We start from the raw sequence: 20718 nt of genomic DNA, 5'->3' as shown, positions 1-20718 counted from the left end.
CCTCTCATGCTATCAGAGAACTTACCCAAGAACATCATGTTTATTTTCCTACTTAAAAGCTTTCATTGACTCCTCACTGCCTGCAGGATAAAGCCCAAACTTCTTGCCATGGTTTTTTAGAACCCTGCTAACCTCTCCAGCCTCACCTCATGCTACTCTGCCTGAGTTGGGCAGTTCTCACCTCTGGGTCTCTACACTGCTTTCTTTGTTTAGATGCTTTCTCCCACCTTTTCTAAAGGAACTTCTACTCAACCTAGAAGCATCAGCTCTGAGAAAGCTGTAGGCTCTCATATTTGTGCATCTTCAGCACCAAATATCTACAATTATCATAGCTACCACTTGTGCTAAGTGCTTGATATGTAGCACTTGCTGCCCTACTGTGAGCCTGGCATCACTGTTACACATGTGAGAAAACACACTAAGAGGGCTAGAACTCTTCTAAAGGTTGTGTACAAGGATCTAGGATTTGAACCTTAACTCAGAGGAAGTGATGCTCTTCTAACTACAATTAATACATACATGTGGGCAGGGACTGATTCACTTCTGTATCCCCAGCTAGCCCAGGACCTGGCGCAGATCAGGTGTCCATTAGTGTTTGCAGAATAAATGAACACCAGGTCAGATGAGAGGGAGACTGTGGTGTGTGTATAACAGGCCTAGATGAATAACTGCCTGGCCCAGCAGTAGAAGCTGGTAAGCCCAAAGTGGAAGAAACCTAACTTTTACTTCTTTTATTATAATTTTGTTTAACAGCCACTTATTGAGCACATAAGGACCATGCACACTAAATACCCCACAAATGAATTAAAATATAGCTCCTGCTCTTAAAACTTCTAGGTTCAATATATACAGTTTTTAGGTTCGTAATAGTTTATCTGATATCGATATTAAATTTATAGCTCTGAGATATTTTAAGGAAATTAAAAATTAAAAAAAATCTCAGCAGGTAAGTCTTCATCTCAAAGGCCTTTTAACCTCTCTACATAGTGAATATCTACTAGCTTACAAAGAACCAGTGGTGGCAGAGATCCACCCCTTCAAGTATCATTTCCTACTACTTTCAGCGAAAGTGGCTAGGCCGGATGGGCAGTGATCTTGAGGAGGAGATTCCTGGGTACAGGGACTATCTTATTTATCTTTGTGCCCAAACTAAAGGCCCTAGCACAGAGGTCATAATGCTTGCTCAGTGGATCAAACATAATGAGATGGTTTCAATAAAGATACTGACTAATCCTCTGCTCCAGTCTCTTGAGGGAGCAGGTTTAACTCTGAGCAATGGGGAACCAGGTCTCTAGAGGCTCTTTAAACTGCACCCGGCAGGTCTCAGCAGGTGCTGTAGAGACGAGAGACGGGAAACAGAAGATGAGCTCAACCAGCACCAACTACTGGTTTAGAGTCTGGCAAGTCTCCTGAGGGTTTACTGAGTGTGCACCTGGACTGTAGGCTGAGTGGTCCAACAGAGACTGAAAGACAGAAGCAGAGCTAGCAGGTGAGAACACTCAGGCTCTGGACGGCCATCTGGCACAGTCCTCACTATCTCCAACTCCTGCTCTTGCCTGAGGAGCCTTGATATGCTAGGTGTTAGGTGGGTTGCTCTACATTTTCTTATGATGTTGCTGATGAGGCTTAGGGAGGGGAAAAACATGCCTGGGGTTACAAAGCTAGAAAGAGACTGAGCTTGGAGGGTTTCACCCCAAGCCTGGAACACTAAACACTTTTTCACTATTGCCTTATTCAGCTGCTTTGTAAGGTTTTTTTGTTCTTTGTTAATAAGGCAGTAACAGTTTTAGTTTAGTAAATGAGGATTTGGATTGTTAGTGAACAGATCAATGCAGTTTAGTGACCTGAAACAATTGGAAGTATGGACTTTTGGGATCCCCAATAAGCTAGCTCAAGGTCCCACATTTAAATGTGCACAAATAATGCAAGGTGCCTCGGTGGCTCAGTTGGCTGAGCGTCTGACTTTGGCTCTGGTCATGATCTCATCATTTGTGGGTTCGAGCCCTGTGTCGGGCTCTGAGCTGACAGCTCAGGGCCTAGAGCCTGCTTCATATTGTGTCTCCCTCTCTCTCTCTCTCTCTGCCCCTCCCCGGCTTGTGCCTGTATGTATGTTCTCTTTCCCTCTCTCTCAAAAATTAATAAACTTAAAAAAAAAAGTGTGTACAAGTAATGCAAATGAATGAAGGGGTCTGGATGGAACCAGAGTGGCCTTCAAACCTGAATTCACAGTAATCATGGCTCTTCTAGCTTAACTGTGATTGCTGTATACATGTTCTCTGAACTATGAGCTCTTTGTAGGCAGGGACCATGTCTGATTCACTTCTGCATTCCCAGCTAGCCCAGGCCCTGGCACAGATCAGGGTGTCTTTCATACCAGGGGTAGACACTACTCAAAGACTTCATATTACTGCCTTGCAGAAATGTGGGCCCAGTGGCACCAGATTTTTAGAGTTTTAAAAAAATGGCACAAATCCAGTTTGTAGGAATCTTTTGGTTTTTGAGAAATTGGCTTAAAACCAAAACAGTATGTGACCTGGGACCTTAGAACCTATCTGTGGACTGGAAGTGGTCCTATTTGCTGTCTTGGGCATGCGACACCGAGTTTCACCTTACTCACCCACTCTGTGTAAACAGAGCTGTAAATGGCAGTGGGAGACAGAGGTCCTCACCAAAGGCACGCTAGGGGGCAGAACAATGACTCCAACCCTTTCAGCAGGTGCTTTTCACCAAGGCACAAAAGCCTGCTTCTGGCATCCAGAAACCCCCTCCTCAACAAAAAAGTGGGGTACAATCAGAAAAGAATTTGTCAGTTTGTTTCACTTCTTTGTGGCTATAGTAAAAAAAAAAAAATGCCTTGTAAATCCACATAGTACACAAGAGTGTCCTTTTGGGGGGGCAGGAGGCACCTGAGACCCATAACGGGAGTTATTTGGGCTTATGTTACATGGGCATTTGTTTCTTCATCTGAAAAACAGTGTTAATAGCGTTTATATCCTTCAGTTCATTAACATTTGTTAATCACCAGGCATAGGGTTACAATGGTAACTGACATGGTTCCTGCACTCTCAGAGTTCATGTAGCAAAAGTAGACCAATAATTAAACCAGTAGTTAACTCATCACATTTGTACTAAGTGCTGAGGAAAGAAGAGGAGTGGTGGAAAGATTAGAAGTATGGTATGTAAAGTGTCTGGTGTGAATAAATTAATGAATTTGCAGGTCAGACAGTAGAGTAGATAATGATGATTATAGCTCTTAGGAAAGCTGCGTCCTAAGTAAAAACTAAATGGTTAAGCCCATTACCCAAAATTTTGGCCATGAATACTATAACCTAAGTGGCAGGGGACCCTAAAGTATTGCTGATCTGAATGGGAAGGAGAGAAAACAACAGCTCCCCTGGCTCTCCCTATCCTAACTCTCTCCTTTTGGACTCCCAGGACGGCCCAGAGAAAATAAAGAGGAAAGCTAGAGGGGGAAGCAGGTTCAGGGTCTAAAGTTAGACCAAGCAAGGGTGGGGTCCAACCTGGGGAGTTGCATCTTTGGAACCAGTCTCAGCCCAGGGGAGGGGGTGGGGGTGAAGGTGGGGCTTCTAACACTCAATAAGTGGTGACATTTTCATTAATTAAAAATTGTATTGTGTCTGAAACACAAAGGAGACCAGCATCAAAACTAGGTTACAATAAGCACAGGTTCTCAACGGATTCATTCTCTCTCATTCACCTACTTATTTCCACTCAGTGTCAGCAAGGCCCAGGGCTAGGCATGGAGGATCAGAGATAGATGACATAGTCTGTGCCCCTGCGGAGTTCACAGTGCAGTGTGGGGAACAGATACGTGAACAGAATGTCTCACTGAAGAATAGGGAGTGCTACCAAAGGGAAGCACAGGGGGCTGTGGGCACAAAGGGGGACACCTCACGCAATTGGGAAGGTCAGGGAAGGCTTTCTGGCAATGGTACCCCAAATGACATCCCCACTCACATGCACAATTCCAGAGATTCTACTAGAAGGCTGTCAAGAGCCATGCCTTCTGGCTGCACCAGCCTCCCAGAGTCCCCTGCTGCCCGATGCAGTGTCTGCAGAGCCAAACGCATCTTCCGCCACGCCTCATCCTCATCCGGCGCTGCATCCGACCCTCCAAGACTCCTGCAGGAGCCTGCCTTCCTTGGCAGGCTCAGCCAAAAGACCAACTCAAAACTCTTTTGTCAGAGCAAGCTTAGGGCGAGCCACCCAGCCCCAGGTGCCACAACCCTCCCAGAGCAACTGTGGCTCATGCCACCCCGGGCTCTCAGTGAACACTGGCAGGGTACCTCCCGTTATCTCCTTTGCTCGAAAGAAAGTGACCTTCTTCCAGGCGGCAAGCTGGAAGCTTTGCGGAATCCTGCTACTACTGCTCACTCTCAGCAGGATTCACCAAACCCAGAGATGGTCTGAGGGTTGAGGTGGGCCACCTTGTGGGTCAGGGGTATAGAGGGAAGAAAGGGAAGGCTTTGCTAGGTTTTCACTTCAGCGCAGGAGCCCCACTAAATAGTCTTCTAGGCTGCCTGACTGTCTGCTCCAACTGCTCTGCTGGGCAGGGAGAGGAGAGGCCCTAGGAGACGTACGCTGGGGGCACACGGCTGCTGAAGGGGCAGTGGCTGCAGGCAGTGAGGGGAAAGGGTGGGGCCGTTCCCAGGGTGGGGGCAGAGGGAAGAGGCTGTAGAGCCCCAGGCTGCTCTGTGGGTAGGTGGTGAAGCAGGTGGGCCCAGGGGGAGAAGGGCAGAGCTGGGCTGTGGCCTCAGGATCAGAGCCCAGTCCCAGTGTGGGTGGGTACACGACCAGAAGGTCTAGCCACTGCTCCAGTCCGGAGGCGGCGGGAGAGGGCAGGCAGTTTGGTCACAGGACAGGACGGGCCATGCTTCGGCTTGGAGAGAAGGGTCCAGCCTCCACTCCCGCCTCGGGGGAGAAAGCCTCGGACCAGCTGGTGGAGGATGGTTCATCCCCAAGCTCACCCCGGCCCCGCTCCCGGGAGGTGAAAGTGCCGGGTCAGCCGGACTCGCCTCGCTCGCTCCTACCTGCGGTCCGGGCGCCAACTTGGGCTCGTCCTCCTCCCTGGGGCCGTGGGGATCCGGCTCCGCTGGCGCCTCCGGGGNGGCGCCCGGCTCCCCCCTCTGCTGCTGCCAGCAGGTCATAGGGCGCGGCGGCCGCGCCGCCGCACTAGCCCCCGAGGCTGCCTGCGCCATTTTGAATAAGGTCACCACCTGAAGTTCCGTGAGAGTGGGAACCTGATGGACTCGCGGGATGCGACCCATGCCGGGAAGGGGTAGTTGCTGTGGTAACCGTGCTGCACGGCCCTGGGCCTGTAATAACTGCCTGTTAAATGGATGAGTGAATTAATAATTTCTAGAGTACTTTCACACCCACCATCTGACTCCTTGTACTCACACGGGGAGGCAGGTATGGTCGTTCCCATTTTGCAGTGGAGAAAATCGAGGCCACAGAAGGCGAAGTGGGCTGCTCAGCATCAGCCAGCCGGAACTCATGGGCTCCTGGATAGTTTGAGGTGAAAGGGAAGAGGGAATGGTCTGGGTCTTTTATTTGCAAAGTATGGTCAGTGGGGAGTCCAGCATTCATTGCCTGAGACAGCAGAGCTCAGGCTCCTGCCCCAGTCTGGTGGGGAAATTGGATAGTTAAGTATACAGTTACAACCAGTGTGATGAGATGAAAATGACTGGGGCACATACTAGGGCAGTGTTGCAGCAAAAGTTGTATGTGCAAGGGAGGTTTTAGAGTGGTACACGAAGGAGCATTTAAAAATGTAATTATGTATTTAATTGTTAAAATGAGCTTTCCCTTCTTTTTGAGTTTATGAGACATGCACATGGTGCATATTTTTAGAAAAAATTTTGAGTGCAATCTCTCATGCCAGGGCGAGTGAAACTATGTAGCGGTTATGTGTAGAGCTGCTCTTGATATCATTAAAGAGGCGGAATTATGACGTTAGCCTAATTAATGGGAGCAGGGCCTATTTTGAGAAGAAGTACTACATGGCCCTGGAGCTTTCCTGAAGTGCCAGGAACCTAAATGAAAAATACTTCATCTCAGGTGGCCAGGGTGACTAGGTTGGTTGAGCATTTGACTCTTGATTTCTGCTCAGGTCACAGTCCCAGGGTCTGGATCAAGCCCCTGCCTTATGCTCTGAGCTGAATGTGGAGCCTGCTTTAGATTCTCTTTCTCTCTCCCTCTACCCATCTCCCTTTCTCTCTCTCTCTCTCTAAAAAATGAAAAAGAAAATGGAAAAATGCTTTATCTCATTACAGGGATTAGTGCCATCATCAAAGAATTGAAGGATTTCAGGGTGATTCCCCCTACATCAATATGACCTCTTAGTTTGGCCAGAATAGACGATAGATACTATTTTTCCCATTTATTTGTTTTTATTGTGGTAAAATATGCCTAACATAAAACTTAATGATCTTAGACATTAAAATTTTTTTTAAACGTTTTATTTTATTTTTAAGAGAGTGCGCGGGGCGCCTGGGTGGCTTAGTCGGTTAAGTGTCCGACTTTCGCTTAGGTCATGATCTCGCGGTTCGTGGGTTCAAGCCCCGCGTCGGGCTCTGTGCTGAGTGCCAGCTCAGAGCCTGGAGCCTGTTTCAGAGTCTGTGACTCCCTCTCTCTCTGACCCTCCCCTGCTCACGCTCTCTCTCTCTCTCTCTCTTAGAAATAAATAAAAAATAAAACATTTAAAAAAAAACAAAAAAAGAGAGTGCGCGTGAGCAGGAGGGGTAGAGGGAGAGGGAGACACAAAATCTGAAGCATGCCACGGGCTCTGAGCTGTCAGCACAGAGCCAGACATGGGGCTCGAACTCAGTAATGGTGAGATCATGACCTGATGAAGTCAGATGCTTAACCAACTAAGCGACCCAGGCACCCCCTAATCTCAGCCATTTTTAAGCATATAGTTCAGTGGTATTGAGTATGTTCATATTGTGTGCAGCCATTAACACCATCCATCTCCAGAACTCTCTTCATCTTGCAAAACTAAAACTCCGTACTTGTTAAGTAATTTCTCCTTATTATCCGCTTCCACAGCAGCCTCTGGCAACCATCATTCTACTTAAAAACAATAACAACAAAAAACTCTTTTTCTCTACACCTCAGCCTCTGGTAACCACTATCCTACTTTCTGTTATCATGATTTCAGCATTTTTTTTAGTACTCCACATATAAGTGAGATCATGCAATATTTGTCTTTTTGTGATTGGCTTATTTCACTTGGCAAAATGTCCTCCAGGCTCATCTCTGTTGTTGCAAATGATAGGATTTTTTTCTTCTCTTCCTCCTCCTCCTCCTTCTTTTTTAAGTTTATTTATTGAGAGAGAGAAAGTGCGAGCACACAGAGCCTGCTCTGGGGCTGGAACTCGGGAACCATGATATCATGACCTGAGCCAAAATCAAGAGTTGGGCGCTTAATTGATTGAGCCATCCCAGGATGTTTTTCTTTCTTTCCTTCCTTCCTTCCTTTCTTTTTAATTTTTTAATGTTTATTTATTCTTGAGAGAGAGATCGACAGCGTGAGCAGGAGAAGGGCAGAGAGACCCGGAGACACAGAATCTGAAGCAGGCTCCAGGCTCAGAGCTGTCAGCACAGAGCCTGATGCGGGGCTTGAACCCATGAACTGAGAGCTCATGACCTGAGCCGAAGTCGGATGCTTAACCAACTGAGCCACCCAGGCACCCCTGTTTTTCTTTTTTAAGGTTGAATAATATTCCTTTATATATATATTTTATACATGCATGTATTTTTATACTTACTTTTTATATGTATTTCATTCATATGTGTATATATATGTATATGCCGCATTTTCTTTATTGATGGAGAAGATAGGGGGTCTTGAAGAAAGACAGAGCATATGACAAACTTATTCTGGTAAGGACTCTAGTTGCAGGCACTTTTTCAGAGTGCTCATTCTTGGATCATGTGGGTGCAGTTGTTGGCCTCTAATAGACAACTGTAGAGTCTAGTAAGCGCTTTTTCTTCTATACCAAATCTCAGGAATAGTTCGTGTTCCTCTGGCAGGGACAATAGTAAACCTTTACTCTTTTGCTTCAGTAATATGTCATTCTCTGAACATACTTACTTTATAGTGATTTTTCACCAAATCACTATTCTATTGGCTATCAGGTTAATCTACTATGACACCATTCTGATGGGCCTTGAGAATGGGAAGTAGGAGATACCATAGATGATGGTAAGCATGATGTATGTGCTATAAGGCAGATAATAAATTTCACAAATATACAGTGGTCTGTCCACTCAGTGCAGTATCCAGGGGTTTGGGGGTATATTGAGATATTCCCTATAAAATTAAGGACAAGTTGCTGTACATCACACTCCCTATCACTAATAAAAGAGGTACAAAACTTGGTGGGCTTTTTTAGACTTGGGTGGTAAAATATACTGTATTTAGGTATGTTACTGAGTCACTTGAAAGCTGTCAACTTTAGCAGGGACCATACAAAGAGAGAAGGTTTTACTGGATCAGGTTGCAGAATAAGTAGTTCTGCCTTTGGTCTTTATATTCAGGCATTGGATTTTAGAACAAAGTTATGTCCTCCTTTGACAAAGAGCATCTCCTTTTGAGATGCTCCTGACTTGCTCCGGGGGTCTAGTGGGACTGGTTGCCTGACCATGGCATACCAGGTTACCAGGTGACCTAAACTACCATGTTGTCTGATCTACCCAGCCAGCAGCGCTCTATTACCAAGAGGGGTGACATACATGGCCTGGGTCCAAGCAAGCCCTAAAGGCACAAGTACAGTAGGTTGTCTGAGTGAGTTGTTTACATTTCTCTCCTGTCATTCATGGTCTCATGGGGAATTGTTTATGATAAGTTGACTAAGGAAGAAAACTCTAGAGCCCACTTTATAGATGGCTCTGTACAGTGTGCTGGCTTCAGCCAGAAGTGGATTACTGGGGTAATCCTCCAAGAGGGCCCAAGGGACTTCCTCTAAGAGGGCCCAAGGGACCTAGAAAAGGGAAATGTGCCCATAAGCCATGAAGTACAGGCACACTGATTCCTGGGCATTGGATAATGGTTTGGTCTGTTGGTCAGAGACTCAAATGGAAACACTGAAGGTTAGTGACAGTAAGTTTTGAGAAAGATAAATGTGCATAAACTGCCCAAAGTGGCTTCGAAGCATAAAGTGATTTGTGTCTCAGGCGGACATTCACCAAAAGGACCTCACTATGGAAGAACCTCTTCTACCTGGTGGACACTATGACACCTGTGACTAACAGGCAGTCCCCTTCCCTAGCCATTCTGGGATTTTCTCAGCGGGTTTATGACAAAATTGACCCAGCAACATGGACTGCTCCGTCCCACGGCTGGCCTCGCCATTATCAGTGCGGAGTCCTCTGGTCAAGAAACCAGCCTAAGCCCCCGGGGCAGGACCTTATTTTGAGAAGACTGGCCAGCTATCTTCTGGTAGAGATTGCTTTGGACTGTGTATTAGTTAGGGTTGGCCACCTGCTGTAACAAACCATCCCAACATGTGAGGGATTTAATGCCATAATAGTTTAGTTCTTTTTCACATCATAGTCCAATGCTAGTCAAGGGGGATTTGCTTCATACACTTATTCAGGGATCCAGTCTCCTCCAATCTTGTGGCTGTCCCTTCATCTAGGTTCTCTCCATTCAACTAGAGGATAGAGAAGAAGATAGAGTGAGGGTTGCATGAGATATTTTTATGAGCAATACCCAGAAATGACTATACATCATTTTCACTCACGTTCTCTTGGTGAGATGTTAGCCATATGGCTCCACCTGATTGTAATCCATCCTCTCTTCCCGGGCAACCACTGATCTGCTGTTTCTATGGATATTTTGCATTTCATATAGTATGAACTGTTTTGCCTGAGTTCTCTCCCTCAGCATAATTATTTTGTGACTCATCCATGTTGTGGTGTGTATCCATAGCCCATCCTTTCTTACTGCTGAGTGGTAGTCCACAGTGTGCAAGTACCATAGTGAACTTATCCATTACAGTGATGAGCAGTCATGACAAACATTTCTCATACATTAAGTTAGCTTATTATGCCACTCTGAGAACTGGAAGAAAAAAAAATATATTTTTTATATTTTTTATTTATTTCTAGGAGAGAGAGAGAGAGAGAGACAGCGTGAGCAGGGGAGGGTTAGAGAGAGAGGGAGTCACAGACTGAAACAGGCTCCAGGCTCTGAGCCGGCAGTCAGCACAGAGCCCGATGCGGGGCTCGAACCCACGAACCGCGAGATCATGACCTAAGCGAAAGTCGGCCGCTTAACCGACTAAGCCACCCAGGCGCCCTGGAAGAAAATATTTTTAAATCAAGTATACCTATACTGGAGCTACATAATCTGCAACTGTATTTATATATACATATTTTTACATGCTAACTCAAAAATGTGTGAAAGCACGGCTAGCTTCCTAGATGCATAGCCTGTTTAGCCACTCAGGGCACTACCTTCAGAAGGGCTGTGAGCTTGGCTTAATGCCTTGCCTTTGTCTTCTTGAAATTAAAAAAAAAATTACTAAGATTTTTAATTCCACTACAGTTAACATACAATGTTGTATTAGTTTCAGTGTACAATATAGTGACTCAACAATTCTGTACATTACTCAGTGCTCATCATGATAACATACTCTTTATTCCCTTGAAAAACTTTTAAAAAAATGTTTATTCATTTTTGAGAGACAGTGCTACAAGTCGGGGAGGGGTGGAGAGAGAGGGAGACACAGAATCCGAAGCAGCTCTGGGCTCTGAGCTTTCAGCCCAGAGCCTGACACGGGGCTTGAACCCACAAACTGCGATATCATGACTTGGGCTTAAGTCAGGTGCTTAACCAACTGAATCACCCAGATGCCACAATCCCCGTGAAGTTCTTAAGATTTGAGTAAGGGTCTTAGGTTTTCATTTTGCACTGGGTGTTACAATTTATTTTGCAGGTCCCATGTAAGAGAGTGTGTAATTTTTCAAACTGCTTTCAAGCAATCAAAAGTTTGAAGGCCACTGGCTTTGTCACTTGGGTCTGTAAGAGCTTGAGCATGGAATGCAAAACCCAGGATGGTTTGCCAGCTCTACCTTGTGACTTACTTTCCCTCTCACCCAATGTGGTGAGTACAGAACTAACTAATTCCTTGAGTGAAGAGGGGGGCTGGAGAAATTCTAAGGGCAGTGCAAAGTAGATTACCACCTTGGCATTATTTCCATCTGCACAGGTGATGTTGGGCACCAATGGGCCTTTCACAGATGGGAAGCTAGCTTTCGCTTCAGCCAGCCCCAGTGCAGTTACTGAACCTCACCCAGCTCACCACCCTCATCCTGGCCACTTCTGGGAAGAAGTGGCTCCACCAGAGGAAAGCAGATCAGGGCGTCTTCCTCTCCTTGAGTCCTGTGGTTGGGCCTCAGACTAACTAAGGACTTTCTTAGCACTTTTTGAGGGGGGTAGCCAATTCTCCTTCCTTCTCCTTCAACGCTTCTCCATCTAAACTTGAGAACTTTGGGCAGGACGGCCTGAGGCTGGCTCTCCCCACTTGCCCCAAGAGGAAGAGGGGGTTTAGAGGAGAAGAACAGGTTGGAGAGGATGAGAGCTAGGGTCCAGTGTGAAAAGTCCTGAAATCCAGGGTGAGATTTGGACCTTCTATGAGGGTGGTAGAGCCTAAGCACAAAGGAAGAATGAAACAGGGGGGTCCAGATGAGGCACTCTGGGAAGGGAAGTGTGTTCCTCTGACCTTTTTCAGGCCCTAGAAGCCCCACTGTTAACAGTGACTCTAGTACAGTCTGAATGGTACAATTCTAACAACATGTTTTTTCTAGGTAGTAAATAGAAAATATCTTTAAGTAGGTTGCTTTATTAGAGCAACTGGTTGTTGTTCCTAATCATTAATTGAGTGGGTAAGAACAATTGAACCTATGTTATGGGGCCATGAGAAGAGACCTCCAGGGGGAGGAAGGAGAACTTTGCAGACAGTATTGAAGAACCTGAAGTAGCCTGGGGTGTTTGGGAAATAAATCTCTTAAAGGGAGGAAAGACTTTCTCCTCCTTACTATCCCATCATCCATCTGACCTCCAAGTCTTGTTGATTCTGCTTTCAAAACATTCATTCCGGCAAGAAGGAATCTGTTCATAAATTCACCTGTGCAAGAAATATAATTAAAGTTTTTTTTATAACTCAACTTAATTTCTATTTTGAACTCCCATTTTGTTGGAGTGGCAGAAACTTAATCTCAGCTAATTGAGGGTTTTACCCCTTCCCTGGGGGTTGTATTTAGGGTCCTGGAGCCTTATCTAATACTTGTGTGTGTGTGTGTGTGTGTGTGTGTGTGTGTGTGTGTGTTTGTTGGGGGATCTAGTTCTCAATGTCATCTGTCTACACAGACATTCATGGAGATGTCATTGGTTCCGCTGGTTGCTGCTGAGACCTAGCTGTTCTCACCCACACATCTGCTACCCAGCTCTCTTCCTGCTGCTGGCTACTCTTGCCTGTGGGACCCTTGCTGAAGTTAGCTAAGGTCCTTTCTTGCCTAGAAGTGCCTTGGAGCCATCTCTATGACCGGTGTTGCTGCTTCCCAGGGCAGTGTTCCTCTCCGCTCCTGGGTTTTCTGCCCTGTACTCTGGCCCCTGTGTACTCTCATCACTTCCCTCCATCCTCCTCTTCTGCACTCCCTTTTCTCCAGACCTCAGAAGCCCTCGTTTTGGGGGTCCCTGGAGGACCCCCCATAATAGATGGCACTGTCTTCCTGACTAGGGTTCTAAACATACTACAAAATGAAGCAAAGGAGAGGCGGGTGAAGGCTGGGACATTGCCTTATTGCTGACAAGGGCCAAGGTGGAGCATTTGCTTAGTGTGGGCAACTGAACCCCTGAGCAAGGCAGACACCTCCCTGTCCCGCAGTCATGGCAGTGATTGGCTGGTTGGGCCTCCCTCCCAGAGGCCCTGAAGGGGCAGTGGATGTGGCAGATCCTAAGAGGAAGAAGGGCAGAGCTAAGCAGAGCATGCACTGTATTCTTCCCAAATACATGAATCAGATGAGTTTTTCTCTCTTCCAGGCACAGAAGTATCCTGTAGGCAGAGCCTCTTCTCCTGGGCCAATTCTCCCTACTTCCTCTTGCTAATGAATTCCTCAGAACTTTTCAGCTAGGTCTGAGATTTCTCTCCTTGTCCCTAAGTGCTTTTTGAAACCAAATCCAGTAATACTTAACATTTTAAAAATAAAACTAAAAACAAACAAACAAACAAACAAACAAAAACCACCGGACAAATGTAGACAGATTTCTATAGTGAATCCCTTGCAGCCATCTTTCAGCTTCCACAAACTCATGGCCAATCCTGATTCACCTAAAACCGCCCCCACCCCCATCTCCTGTATTATTTGAAACATGCCCAATACATCATACCAGAAAGACTTGTTTTCTGTCCTGTCACATCCCACTCCCGAGGGGCAATGATCACATCATGGACTAGCCATTTGAAAGGGGCTGGGGGATGAATTGCCAGAAAAAAGAAAAACAAAGGGTCACATTATAAAAACATTATCCTGCCATAGCAGTAAGGCTGTTTCCATTTTCCTTACCACTGTTGGAGTTCAGGACTCATCGTGTCTCTGGCAGCAACCTCATAATTAGTCTCCTTGTTGCTTCTCTCCCTCTGGATTATTCGTGTTTCTTCAAGTGATGATTCACATCAGAATCACTTGGAAAATGCTAAAATGCAGATCCCTGGGCCTCTCTCCAGCCCTGTTGAATCACACTCTTTGAGTGTGGGTTCCAGGTGTGTTTTACAAGCAGGCTGGGTGATTCTGATCCACACCCATCCTGAGAACTGCTGCTCCAATTCAACCTCCATGTTGTCCCCAGATTGTCTTGAAATACCAGGTCTGACTAAGTTTCTCCAGCTTAGGACTGCCCAGGAGTCCCCCAGCCCCCACGGGGTAAGTTGCAAGTCCCTAAGACTGGTATTTAGGGGCCCTCATGAGCTGGCCTTTGCCTATAGCAGTCCTCACCACTGTTTTCCTTGAATCCTGGGTTTTAGCCTTTCAACCCCATCTTACAACCATGATGTGCTCAACACTGTATTCTCTCCTTTACTCCTCCTGGGTCTGATAAACTTGTACTGATCATTCAAGGACCAGTCCAAGGGTCTCTTCTTCTTTGAAGCCATCTGTGACTCATTCCTCTGTACATTGTAGGCTTGGAACTCAAACAGACTTAGATTTCAGTCCAAGCTCCACCACTTACTGGCTGTGTGACCTCAAGAAAGGCCTTGATTTCTCTGAGACTCAGTCTTATCATGTAGAAAATGGGGATAAAGGTAGTGTCCCATGGGATTGTGACATATAAACCAAGACCACAGCACTCTAGGGAGGCAAAACTTCACCTCCATCTTCTTAGGGTCTCCAGCTGGGCCACAGAACTAAATTGACATAGGACAGATTAATAAGAGAAAAGTATATAGATTCTCACATGTGCATGGGAGCCCCCACAGGAAAATGAAGACCCACAGAAGTGGCCAGACCTAAGTGTTTATATAGTAGGTAGAACAAAGAGAGGTAATTGTGGAAAAGTAACTAAAATAAATGGCGAGACTAAAGATAAGAATTATTTTAACAAAATCTATTTGTACAGATTTCTCTTGGCCTCAGCTCCCTGTTTCTGGTGATAATAACATTTCTCTGCTCCTGGTATGAGAGACCATCTTTCACATGGGAGTTTTAGCTCCTGCTTTCAAGAAGGGGATGTCAGAATTTCTTTCTTATACCTGCTGTTTTTCAAGTGGCTTTAGCTCAATAATCCTTATGCCAAAGAGGCATATTTTGAGGGTGGCATATTCTGCTCCTTTCAGTACAGAGCCTGGCACATATAGTACGGTGTTTGTAAACAAAGGTGTCCTAACAAGATCTTGGCCAAGAGAGAGTTAAAGGCCAGGGCATATTGAAATACTGTGATAACTAATATAGTCTGCCCGGTCAGAAGTCAGCTAATACGGTGATTTATCATGGAAACAACAATGAGGTCATCACCATTCTGTTGGCCAAAAACAGCTCCACTGCAGTGCATTCTGACTCTTAAGTTTGTCCCTCCAGTCCCCTGCCACCCACTACTCTAGAGAGAATTTTCTAATAGTATGATAATGTTGTAACTCCGGGTTCTAGTGATTTCCTTTTCCAAAGCGGCGTTCCCTGTCTGTGCTTTTGACCTCTGTTATTGTTTTTAAATTCTCTGCAGACACAGAAAGAGTCAAACTGAAGTAATAGGAAGAATTCTTCTACATCACTGGAAATGAGGGAGAGTCTCATCTGCACTCCTGAGAGTGCATAGTTGTGGTAGGAAATCATTCAGATTAGGGCAGAGTATGGGTGGGGAGTCTTCAGGGGGCAGCCCACTCTCTCATTCCCTAGTCCCACTGTTATTTCTTGACTTCAAATGGGGCAAGCAGATGAGAGGACTAGTTGTCTGCAAGAGATGTGAGCTCCACTGGGCTTGGAACCCACACCCAGGGACCCGCGTCTGGGGGGAATAGGGATCCTACATTGTTCATAGCCACAATGCCCATGATGTTGGCTTCTTGATGAGTAATTAATTCAGGGTGGCTTCCATGTAGCCACACAGTGGGTATGTGATGAAAGTTTCTGCCCAGGATGCAGGCAATAAGGGGTGTGTCTACAGAGAATTAAAAAATAATAACACCGGTTAAAAATTGGCCTATAAGAAGGTGGCTTCTTCGGAGTAGTTAATTGGCAAGAGGGACTGTTTTAGTAACAAATTACGCCAAAACTTAGTGGCTTAAAACAAAAATAGATGTTATCTCACATCATTTCTCTGTGGGTCAGGGATTTGGAGCAGCTTAGCTGGGTGTTCTGGCCCAGGGTCTATCATGAATCAAGATGTCACTCAGGATCACATCATATGAAGGCTTTGATGGGGCTGGAGGATCTTCTCCCAAGATGGCTCATCACATGGCTATTGGAAGGAGCTTTGGTTCGTTCCTCACCATGTGGGCCTCTCCACAAGGCTGGTGTAATGTCCTCCTGACTTGGTGGCTTGGTTTCCCTCAAGTAAGTGATCCAAGTGATAGAAAGGTAGAAGTGCAATGCCTTTATGACCCAGCCTTAGAAGTCACGTGTTCTTATTTCCGCAGCATCCTGTTGGTTGCACAGATCAACACTGTTCAGTGTGAGAAAGGACTACACCGGACCATGAATTCCAGTAAGGAAGAACCACTGGGGGTCATCTTGGAGGCTGGCTACCACAGGGCTGCTATTTCATGCATCCTTGGATTACCAAGATGGAGGAGAAAAGAAGAGGTCCCCCTACGCCAAACACAAAGTATTATATGAAATGTAGATACATTGTTCAGCTTGAGAAGAAGGAAGGGCCATCTTCAGGGTCAGGAGAAAGAGGCATATCATTGTAGCAAGTGAGCCTTGAAAGCCTGTGAGCAACAATGAGTGAATAACTTTAGGAGATGGAGTTCATACCTAACCTTATGATGCCACAGGATATATCCAGTCTCTGGGCAACAACTTAGTGCACAACAACCTTGACCTACGTGATGTCATGCTGATCTACTAAATGGATGACATCATGCTGAATAGGCACAGCTTAGATTCCACCCCATCCCCACCCCTCCCCCACAAAAAGTTACGTGTCTTTTAATGTTCCTATTAATTGCGTTGGGGACCTACTTACCATCCCAAGAATGTCTTTCTTCCCATGATGGGTCCACAACTTGGTCACCATGATCATTCTTGGGTGAAGATGTTTACAGGACAGGACCCTGGAAAGCTTGAAGAATCTCCAGAAGCACCTTGATTTCTCTAGCTGTTTTTGCTTCCAGAGCCCCACTGTATGGTCAGAGTACTCTAGCGGTGGGGAAATCTGTTCTGGTGTAGCTAGAATGCCCTTAGGCCCTCAGAATGCTGGGTCTCTGCCACCATTGCTCAGACTGTTATTGCTGTGGCTCTGGGAGGGAGAGAGCAGTGGGTCCAGGAATCTGGCTCACCCTGGCCATCTCGTTGAGGAGAAAAGCAGTTCTTCTCTGTTAGAGCCTCCAGAGCCTCTGATTTGGGCTGCACCACACTGGTGGCCTTGAATTTGGGGCACTTCTTTTCCTCTGTTCTAAAGCCCACTCTCATTTTCTATCCCAGAGGTGGTATATCCCTTGAGGAGATGAGAGGAAGCTAATCTGATTACATTCTTTTCTGTAGATACGTCTTTGCAGTTAGTTACAAGGATGACAACCTCCCTTCAGAAATCTTTTCTTGGAGAGCACCTTGTGGTAAAAATGTCCTACGCTTCTAGCCTGGTCCTCCAGGGCTGAGGATTTCCACATCCAAGGTAGCTTTTCATAGAGCTTGGATCATGGAGGGGGCATTTTCTTTCTTTTGTTCTTCTTCTTTTTTAATTGTTTATTTATTTTGAGAGAGAGAGAGGGCAGGTCAGAGAGAAAGGGAGAGAGAGAATCCCAAGCTGACTTTGCACTGACAGTGCCGGGCTCGAACCCATGAACTGCGAGATCATGACCTGAGCCAAAATCAAGAGTTGGATACTCAACTGACTGAGCCACCCAGGCACCCCTACAGATAATTTTAAAACCACACCAGTTATAAGTTGGTCTGCCTTTTATCAATCATCACCATGCTGGCAATTCTAAACAATGTCACATAAAGTACTACTCCCTGAAAAAATATCTCCTGAGATCTAAGTTCTAAACAATTGCTGAGGTTATTGATGAGTTTTAATGATAAACATATGTGCTTCAAATAAGCATGTTTGTATTGCTTATCTTTGAAGGAACATAACTACTATGCTCTACACGGAAGTTAATTGAGAGTACTCCCAGCTACAACATCACAATCACAGCCCCCCTGCCCTGCTCACCCCCCTCCAAGCCCAAACCCATAAGCCTCTTTTGCACTGTAACAGTTTGGAATTGTTCCAGCTACATTCAAGGGCAGTCTATGTCTTCAACCCCTGCAGTAGTACCTTTTCTTGGGTTTAGACAGAAGATTCCAAATAAAGCTGGGCACTTAACCAACTGAGCCACCCAGGTGGCCTGATTTTTTATTTTTTAGATTGAGGCCAGGATGCCTGGGCTGCTCAGTCAGTTAAGCGTCCGACTTCAGCTCCGGTCATGATCTCATGGTTTGTGGGTTCTAGCCCCACATCAGGCTCTGGGCTGACACCACAGAGACTGGAGCCTGCTTCTGAGTGTGTGTCTCCCTTTCTCTCTGCCCCTCCCCTGCTCACACTCTGTCTCTGTCTATCTCAGAAATAAATATTAAAAAAATTTAAATTGTGGCCAAATGTACATAATACAAAATGTACCATCTTAACCATTTTTAAGTGTACAGTTCAGGGCATTAAGTGCATTCACGTTGTTATGCACCCATCACCACCATCCATCTCCAGAACTTTTTAATCTTACAGAATTGAAACTCTGTCTCCATCAAACAATAATTCCCAATTCTCCCCTCCTTTCAGCTCCAGTAATCATTGTTCTACCATTTGTCTCTACTAATTTGACTATTCTAGGTATCTTACATGAGTGGAATCACACAACAGATGTTTTAGTTTTATTCCAAATTTACTTAATCAGTTAATTTACTAACAATAATAACTGGGCAATTATTTACATACCATTTTATTAAATCAGACTGTGAGAAAAACAGCTCTTGATGTCTGGGTGCTGGCCTGGCACTCACAGTTAGTCCCTGGTGTTCTGTTGAACCTGACCAATTTTAGAACGTCAATATTAGACAAGGTCAAGAAAGCAAGACCCTACCCAATAATCAGGTTTGACCACAAACAAAAATGTGAGCATTGTCCAGGCCTCTAAAAATGACCAAGTAATCCCCTGTCCTGGCTCATGTGAGTCATGTGAGTGACTGCTGCTTCTTTACCAATCTCACCTTTTGCTGTCTTTTGTTCCTCCTGCCTTATACATAACATATGTTGAAATGCCCAGTTATAGAATTACCCCTGCTTCCTGACAGCATTCAGTCCAGAGCAAAGCCCCATTTCCTTGAATCCTCCTCCCAAACATCTACCATGTACCCATATCTCATAATAAATTATTTCCAACCCCTTCTTACTGAGATACTTCATGGTTCCCCTGTGGTGTGTGCTCTTCCTAACAGCAACAAGAAATAAACCCTGCTTGTTCAATTGCAGGTGAGCTCCTGGTGGTCTTGGCTGGAGGACATTGACAGAAGTGGAGATTTACCAAGATTCAGTAGAGCCCTCACTATTTGGACCACCTGAGTCAGTAATAGTGTGCACATGTGGAATCCCTGTGTCTTTATCTGCTTGAGGTATCACCCTGTCCATGGACTGGAGGCAACCTCATGCTGAACTGAGATCTGATATTTTGTTGAAACCCTTTGGCACTGAGTTTCTTTTGTTTTTAGGAATAAGGGCTTTTGGTTGTCTGATTTGATTTGTATCGTTCCTTGGTAATATTGCTTTCTAGCCTTCTAACGCCTACTCTTTAAAAAATTAAAAAAAAAATGTTTATTTATTTTTGAGAGAGAGACAGACAGAACATGAGCAGAGGAGGGGCAGAGAGAGAGGGAGACAGAATCTGAAGCAAGGCTCCAGGCTCTGAGCTGTCAGCACAGGGCCGAAGCAGGGCTCAAACCCATGAACCGTGAGATCATGACCTGAGCTGAAGACCTATGCTTAACCAACTGAGCCACCCAGGTGGTCCTAACCTGGGTCTATTCTATGGTCTATCTATCTGTCTTGTGTCTTGAGAATTTTTTATAACATAAAAATTCTTTTGTTGATATAATTGGTGTATAATATTGTATTAGTTTTAGACGAACAACACAGTGATTTGAAACATGTATGTATTGCAAAATGATCATGATGACGGTACTAGTTCATCACCACACATAGTTAGAAATTTTTTTCTTGTGATGAGAACTTTTTAAAAAATTTATATTGAGAGAGAGAGAGAAAGAGAGAGAATGCAGGCAAGGGAGGAACTGAGAGGGAGCGAGAGAGAGACAGAATCCCAAGCAGGCTCCATGGTGTCACTGCAGAGCCCAATGTGGGGTTCAATCCCACAAACTGTGAGATCATGACCTGAGTGAGCCAAAATTAAGAGTCAGTTGCTTAAGCAACTGAGTCACCCAGGTGCCTCTCTTGTGATGAGAACTTATAAGATCGACTCTATTGGCAGCTTCCAAATATACAAAACAGTGTTAACTATAGTCACCATGCTGTACATCCCATCCCCAGGACTTGTTTATCTTAGAACTGGAAGTTTGTACCTTTTGATCACCTGCAGACCCATTTTTTCCACCCCCATTCCCTGCCTCTGTCAACCACCAAGCTGTTCTCTGTTATTTATGAGTTTTTTTTTTTAATTTATTAACAAATTTTTTAAATGTTTTATTTATTTCTGAGAGAGAGAGACACAGTGTGAGCAGGGAAGGATCAGAGAAAGAGGGAGACACAGAATCTGAAGCAGGCTCCAGCGTCTGAGATAGCCTTCAGCACAGATCCCGATGCGGGGCTCGAACCCACGAACCATGAGATCATGACCTGAGCTGAGGTCAGATGCTTACCCGACTGAGCCACCCAGGCGCCCAATTTTTTTTTTTTTTTTTTTAGATACCACATGTAAGTGGGATCATATGGTATTTGTCTTTCTCATTCTGACTTATTTTACTTAGCATAATGCCTTCTAG

At 45.3% G+C, this 20718-nt stretch overlaps 1 protein-coding gene and 1 long non-coding RNA gene across 11 annotated transcripts in view; one reads left to right on the top strand and one right to left on the bottom strand.

Moving 5' to 3' along the window:
- FAM193B (family with sequence similarity 193 member B) overlaps window positions 1-5128 on the bottom strand; it is a 31294-nt gene extending 26166 nt beyond the window's left edge. For 6 of the 9 annotated variants that reach the window (XM_077757208.1, XM_077757206.1, XM_077757212.1 and 3 more), the window contains exons 1-2: window positions 5052-5128; window positions 3979-4448 (exon numbers count right to left, since the gene is read on the bottom strand). The gene's annotated coding sequence lies outside the window, so the exon portion shown is untranslated. The other 3 variants (XM_077757213.1, XM_077757215.1, XM_077757207.1) reach the window with 2 other exon arrangements.
- A 114-nt stretch (window positions 5129-5242) lies between these two features.
- Window positions 5243-19757, top strand: LOC144225875 (uncharacterized). 2 transcript variants are annotated; one of them, XR_013333452.1, is made up of 4 exons: window positions 5243-5539; window positions 16161-16228; window positions 17230-17359; window positions 19196-19757. It is a non-coding gene; the product is annotated as an uncharacterized LOC144225875 (long non-coding RNA). The 2 variants fall into 2 exon arrangements; XR_013333451.1 differs by having other exon boundaries at window positions 16161-16348.
- Window positions 19758-20718: the final 961 nt, after the last annotated feature.

The sequence above is a fragment of the Crocuta crocuta genome, unplaced genomic scaffold (assembly GCF_008692635.1).
Source record: "Crocuta crocuta isolate KB4526 unplaced genomic scaffold, BGI_CrCroc_1.0 scaffold131, whole genome shotgun sequence".
NCBI classification, from domain to species: domain Eukaryota; kingdom Metazoa; phylum Chordata; class Mammalia; order Carnivora; family Hyaenidae; genus Crocuta; species Crocuta crocuta.
This window is presented reverse-complemented; position numbering and strand designations above follow the sequence as displayed.